This window comes from Pinus tabuliformis, chromosome 4_2, assembly GCF_031772625.1.
Source record: "Pinus tabuliformis cultivar Carrire ecotype Pingquan chromosome 4_2, CPIR1, whole genome shotgun sequence".
In the NCBI taxonomy this organism is placed as follows: Eukaryota; Viridiplantae; Streptophyta; class Pinopsida; order Pinales; family Pinaceae; genus Pinus; species Pinus tabuliformis.
The window spans coordinates 802,946,023-802,952,883 of NC_142304.1; positions in this window are offsets into that span (position 1 = coordinate 802,946,023).

Below are 6,861 nucleotides of genomic sequence, written 5' to 3' on the forward strand. Positions count from 1 at the left end.
ATGAGGAAAAGGAGGGGGGATAGAGGACAACCCTGTCTGAGTCCCCTTTTGGCATGAAAGAAATGGGAAGAAGAGCCATTAATGAGGACACTGAAGGAAGCTGTAGATATGCAAGACATGATCCAGGTGGTGAAAATATGCGGGAAACCCAGGTGGATGAGAAGCATTTTGATGTAAAGCCAGCTAACACGATCGAATGCTTTTGCCAGATCAATCTTTAAAATGATGCCTCTTAGCTTTTTGGATCTAATAGAGTGTATGGCCTCTTGAGCAGTACCAATGGCTTCATGGATCTGTCGGTTCTCGAGAAATGCGAACTGCTCAAGTGAAATATGATGTGAGAGGATGGGCTTGATCCTGTTGGCAATGATCTTGGAAATGATTTTGTAGAGACAATTGCAGAGAGAGATGGGGCGAAAGTCATTGAAGGATGATGGAGAATCAGTCTTGGGGATAAGGGCAATGAAGGTGGAATTAATGGCATCATATAATTTTCTAGTGGTCTTGCACTCCTCCATAACATTGAGCAGGTCTTGTCCCAAGAGATCATAAAAAGCTAGATAAAACTCAATAGACCACCCATCCGATCCTGGGCTTTTATCTTTTTTAAACCACTTCAAGGTCCCCTCAAGTTCAGTAGGTGTCACTGGTGAATTAAGCTCCTTTGTCGCCTCTTCATCTACAAACCGAGGGAAAAAGCCAACCACTTGTATAATATTCGCTAGATTGGTCCCTTGGGGAGATTTGTAAATATTCTAGAAGTGTGAGGTACCCAGGAGAGATAGCTTTTTAAAGGTGTCTACCACACCTCCATTTGGTATAGGCATATTCCAAATAGTGTTAGCTACCTTTCTCCCCTTTGCAAAGTTCTGAAAGAAATTTGTGTTGTCATCTCCAGCTTGTAGCCATATTGCCTTGCTCTTAAGTCTCCAGGTTTCCTCTCTTTCCTTCAATATCCTATCCTTCTGTTTCTCAAGCTCAATAAGATGGGCTTTTTCATTTGCAGATGAAAATCCCTTATTGTTGTCATCCATAAGAGTGCTCAATTCAGATTCAATCAGAGATAGGGTCTGATCATCCCTCTATTTTTTCTCTTTGGCCCAGGAGATGGATAGATGCTTGAGCTGAGATAGATTGTGGCAAAATCCCTCAGCCAGGGATCTGTGTCTCGAGATGGGATTTTCCTTCCAATAATCAGTGACCATCTTGATGTATCCCGGATCCTGTAGCCAGACATGATTGAATTTGTAGGGGGGCTTAGGTTTATATTTGGGACCAAGGATCTCCAAATATATTAGGGAGTGGTCAGATATGCCCCCAGAACCCACCCATTGTCTATATCTATTCAGATGATGCAACAGGGGCACCTTAATCAAGAATCGATCGAGTCGCCTAGCCAAAGTTGCATCCCCTACCCTTCTATTTCTCCAAGTGGGCAGGGGCTTAATCATGGGGATATCCGTAAGGTTGTGCTGCTCCAAAGAATTCATAAAGTACCCAGATAGAGGATCTACTTGTGCATGGGATCCCCATGATTCCCCAAATCCTATGGAGAAATTAAGATCACCCCCGATGACTAGATGATCGGGTGAGGTAATCTCTAAATTGAGAAAACGCTGCCAGAAATCCTCTCGTCATTGACAAGGTCCATATACATTAATAACCTGGATATTCATACCAAGATCGGCCGAGAAAATATCCATACCTATAAACCCTAATCCTCCCCAGGATGTTGTAACCTTAATGGTGCGCGGGTTGTGTCCAATGGCTAGTCCCCCTGATCGTCCTGCAGCATCAAGGGAGTAAAAAAGCCAACCAGGTTTTAAGGATGATAAGGTTCTAATGATGAGGTCAGCATCCCCTAGGGTTTCTTGCAGCATGATGATATCCATAGGCTTGGCTTCAGATAACCTACACAAGGCTATTTTTTTGGAGGCACTAGCCATACCTCTGCAGTTGAAGGAGAGTCATTTCATGGTGGAACCCTCCCAGGGGTGTTCAATGCTCTAAGAACCCCTTCCAGAGTGGATTGTTTGCTAATGACAACTTCTGCCCCAGCCTTTTTTATGGCTTTTGAGAGATTGGACTTTCGGCCACGAGATGTTTGAACAACCAGATCAGGAAGAGAGGGACCTATCCCTGAATAGGAGGGAGTAAGACACTCAGGGAGGAATCGAAAGCGTAAGTTGTATGAGTGAGGCGGTTCTAATCAATCTGAGGAGTATGGGAGGGGGTAGGAAGGGGGAGACGGGACAGATGGAGAGGTGGTGGAAATGATGGGAGGGTGCGAGGTAAGAGTGCAGGGGATGGAGGGAGCAATGATCCTAATAGATGCAGAATCAAGTGATACACTGCAAGAAAGAGATACAGATGAGATAGGGAAAGAGTAAAGAGGAGTACCCACTTTTCTTCCGGCCTCAGTAGCAGCAGCACGGGATCACGTCATTGGAGGCGATGGAGTTCTGTGCGCTCCTTTTGCTGCCATGGAAGTACCGACCCATTCAGGTGCTCGGGGGACTGAAACAGGGGTGCGGGCCATGGTGGAGACTACTTTACCCTTTGAGTTTAAAGGAGCACTCGAAGAATTAGATGATGTCTTGATTAATGGGCATTCCTTGAAGATGTGCCCCACCTTGTGACATCTCTTGCAACGAAATGGGACGCCTTCGTAGTCCAAGATCTGAACCCGAGTGTAATGCCTCCATTTTAATGTAATTTTTTCCTCCAAACCCTCTCGCGTATCCAAATGCACCAAGATGTGAGCCAAGGTTCAATTCTTGGTCTGAACATAGGACTTATCGAAGTCAAGGTAGGTGCCTAGCGTGCACTGTACAACTTGAAACAGTGCAGGTTGCATGAAGGGAAAGTGCGATGGGCCAAAAAAATAGGTTTTTGAGTTGTTTAACCCATAATTCTTGGACTTTTTGGAGAGAAGATGGTTTAGGCTTTGCGGGGGATGTGTATAAAGTGTCAATGGATGTTTATTAATCCAATTTCAAGTCCATTTGATTGGATGTGACAAAATGACCTGTATCAGATTGTCCCCTAAAGTACAAAGTCAGAAGTAGTGGTTGAGGATTGAAGTGCTTTACCATGTGACAAGTCTAGATCAAGAATAAATTGGTTGAGATCATCAACTCTCTATTATACATAATCATCATGATATCATTGTTGAGGTAGGAATACTCATACTCAACATGTAAGCCAACTTACAAGTTCATGTATAATAATCATAATTATGTCCATCAATGACAAATGGTGGACCCATGTTTAGATATCTTTCTGAATGATCATAGCCATTGTACTTTGTGATCTTGTATGAATCCTGAAATCACATCCCAGATGGATGAAACTAGATTCAAGGTCTTCTACCTTGTCACTCAACAATGCGAGTCTAACCATGTGAATGGATGAGTTGGAGTCAAACATGGTAGATACCATCTTATTACCGACCAATGATGTAATCCGTTAATAGATGTGACATTAGGGGAATTTTGAGGTTTAAAATGGCCTCCTAAGGAAATTATAAATAATAGTGGAAATAATAAAATAATATTAGATTACATCATGAAATTTTCGAGGGAAAAAAGAAAAAAACTACTTTTTCAACTCGTATTTTCAACTTATCTCCCTGTGGGCTTACTCAAATTTCGATCGAGAACACTTGTTGGATGCAGAATTTTATTCCTCATCCAAGGAGTACCCATGTTGCATACTTTCAATGGACCCTGCTACACGAAAAATGATAAATACATGAAAAATGTGATTGCAATCACGTTTTTTCATGTATTTCTCATTTTTGTGTAGCAGGGTTCATCGAAAGTATGCAACATGGGTACTCCTTGGATGAGGAATTAAATTTTGCATCCAACGAGTACTCCCGCTTGAAATTTGAGTATAACCTTAGGGAAATAAGTTGAAAATACAAGTTGAAAAAATAGTTTTATTATTTTACTTTTTAATCTTTTTACTTTTTTACCCCAAAAATGGTGAATCATCCCCCATGGTTGACATCGTCATCTTGAATCTTATTGGATCTTATAAAGTTTGTTTTTCTTGTACAATTTTCTTAGGAGGCCCATTTTAGACCTCAAAAGTTCTCTAATGGAGGAACCATCGATAATGATAATGGCTCTTAAGGTACTATAGTACAATCTATGCAGTGTGAATAAATGAGTTGAATTTGAACACCACATAGAATCTTTCGATCAGAGGCCAATGATGAGAACCTATCGATGAAAGCGAGGAAACTTGCCACTGAGGTATGCAAGCTCCAAGGCACTAAAGGGATTTTCTAGGTCAAGTTCCTTGATAATGTGTTGATGTTGACATGAAGCAACCTATCGTAGGATGACCTTGATGTATCATCAATAAATGACACAAAACAAGTATCAAGATTTGAGACAAAATGTTGATGATGTAGAGTTGGTTCAGGGGCGACAGACATGAAGTAAGGCTTAAAGGTATTGTAGCAGATGTCAACTAAGGGTGGAATTTCTCTTGAACATATTGACAACACTGATATGGAGTTAGCAACATTAACTTAAAGACCCATCATGACGGATTTCAATGAGGTGTGATCAACATAAAGGAAAGTGGATTCCCCAACCCAAAGCAGCCACGAAAATGAATTGAAAGAGTGTCATTTTCAAGATAAATTCACTGCCTTTAATAGGTTTGATGCCTTGTTTTCCCAATTTTTTCTAGCCAATACCTCTTTATTTTTTACAATCTTGAGGAGGATAACATATGATTGATCTATAATTTCATCCTTCGGATGAATCATTATGATTATTTTTAATGAACATTGAGAAGGAGTGGTTCGGTCTCGTCATGTTTGACGAGTGCAACATTGTTTAGTAGTTTTATGAGTCCAAAAAAGGCATAACTCAACTTATTTTTCATGTTTAGATAGTTTTTAAAAGAGGCGATAAAGAAAACTCAAAGTCTTTTTTGTAAATTTTTCCGTCGCCCCGAAAATGTGTAAAACAATACCTAGGAGAACCTTTTAGCCATGTTCGACTAAGATATTCTTTTTTTGTAAATAGTCTATCTAGTCTGGAAAAGGGTTAAGCTTATACTAGGCAGACTGTAGAAAATCTGTGATAGGTTAACCTGATAATGTAATATAAATCAAAGAAAAATACTATAACCTACTTCTACTATCAATTTGTGGAAGCTTAAAGATCAAGCTGAACAATATAACCAGAAGAAGAAGAATCAATGGCACAATACACATGAAAATACTTTTGGGGAAAGTCTCAATAAAAACCCCACACTATTGTATTATCATACATGGTGGAAATACATAGGAATTATACAAAGCCTTAGCTCTCACAGCTAGCCAGCTTTTTGTATAATCCTCACAGATGCTCACAAGAAATATTGGCTTCTCTCCAGCCTTCCTCTCTGCCCTCCAAGTTCATATTTCCTTGTGTTTTTCCTTGTGGATGATTAGCCCATTACCAAGTGGAAAAACAAGCCATCAAAACTGTGCAATCCTCAAGGATAAATCCTTGACTGCATGCATGAGTTTTCTCCATGAGAAAACACATGAAATTGATAGTACATTGTCCTTGAACATTAATCTCAACTGGTTCTTTCTCACAATAGACATGCATGAGTTTCTGATGAGGGAAACTTCAGTTAACTGGAGTAGCACTAGTTGAGTGCATTAATGCATCAACTGACTGTTAACTCACTATTAGTTCCTCAAATAGTTTGAACTAATTTAACTGGGCTTAACTCAGTAAACTGAGTTAACTAATTACAACTCAAATATAATTCAATCTTTTCTCCTTAATTTAAGGGATAACTCTTGCATGACTTCAGAAAGACTTCTAACTTGAATTTCTCCAACTAATTAATTTAAAATTAATTAATTAATTATTTCCAAGTAGTTGTTCAGACTAAATTCGATTTTAATTCACAATTTAATTCAAGGAAAAATTAAATTGGAATATTCTTGTTGCCATATTTCAACACTCCCTCTCAACAAGAAAGGGATTATCTTCCACCCCAATCCTATCTCTATGGAACTCAAATTTAAACTTTGACAATGCCTTTGTCAAAATGTTAGCATCTTGCTCCTCTGTTGAAATATACTGCAGCAACATGGTTCTCCTCACTACACAGTCTTTGAGATTATGATACCAGATTTCGATGTGCTTGGACCTATCATTAAATACTGGATTCTCAGAGATTTTGATACAAATCTGATTATCACAATAGATCACTGTTGGATCCATCCTCTGATCAAACAAACCAACTAGGATTTTCCGCATCCAGATGGCCTCACATGCTACCTAACGTGCAGCCATGTATTCTGCCTCTACCGAGTTGAGTGAAACCGACCTTTGTTTCCTGCTGTACCAAGAAATTGTCGTTGACCCAAGGTTGAAAACCCCTCCTGATGTCCTCTTCTGATCTGATGGACTCCCTGCCCAATCTGCATCAGTGAAGCCCTGTAGCTTCACTCCCTCTATTCGTATGTACCATAATCCATACTGAGATGTGCCTCTAAGGTATCTCAATACATGTTGTGTCATCTTCCAAAACATCTTGGTAGGCTGAACCATCGCTTCACTCAGTTGGTTCACCGCATAGCACAAATCTGGTCGTGTGTTCATTAAGTACATCAGTGAACCCACAAGTTGCCTGTACATAGTAGCCTCTACCACTTCTCTTGAAGTAGCAACCTCCTTCCTCTAGTTACCTGCTAGAGGAGTCTGCATGGGCTTGCACTTCTCCATGTGGAATCTCCTAAGTATCTCATTGGCATACTTGCCCTGAGACACAAACAACTCCCCATCCTTCTGCCACACTTCCATGCCAAGGAAGTAATGCATGAGACCCATGTCT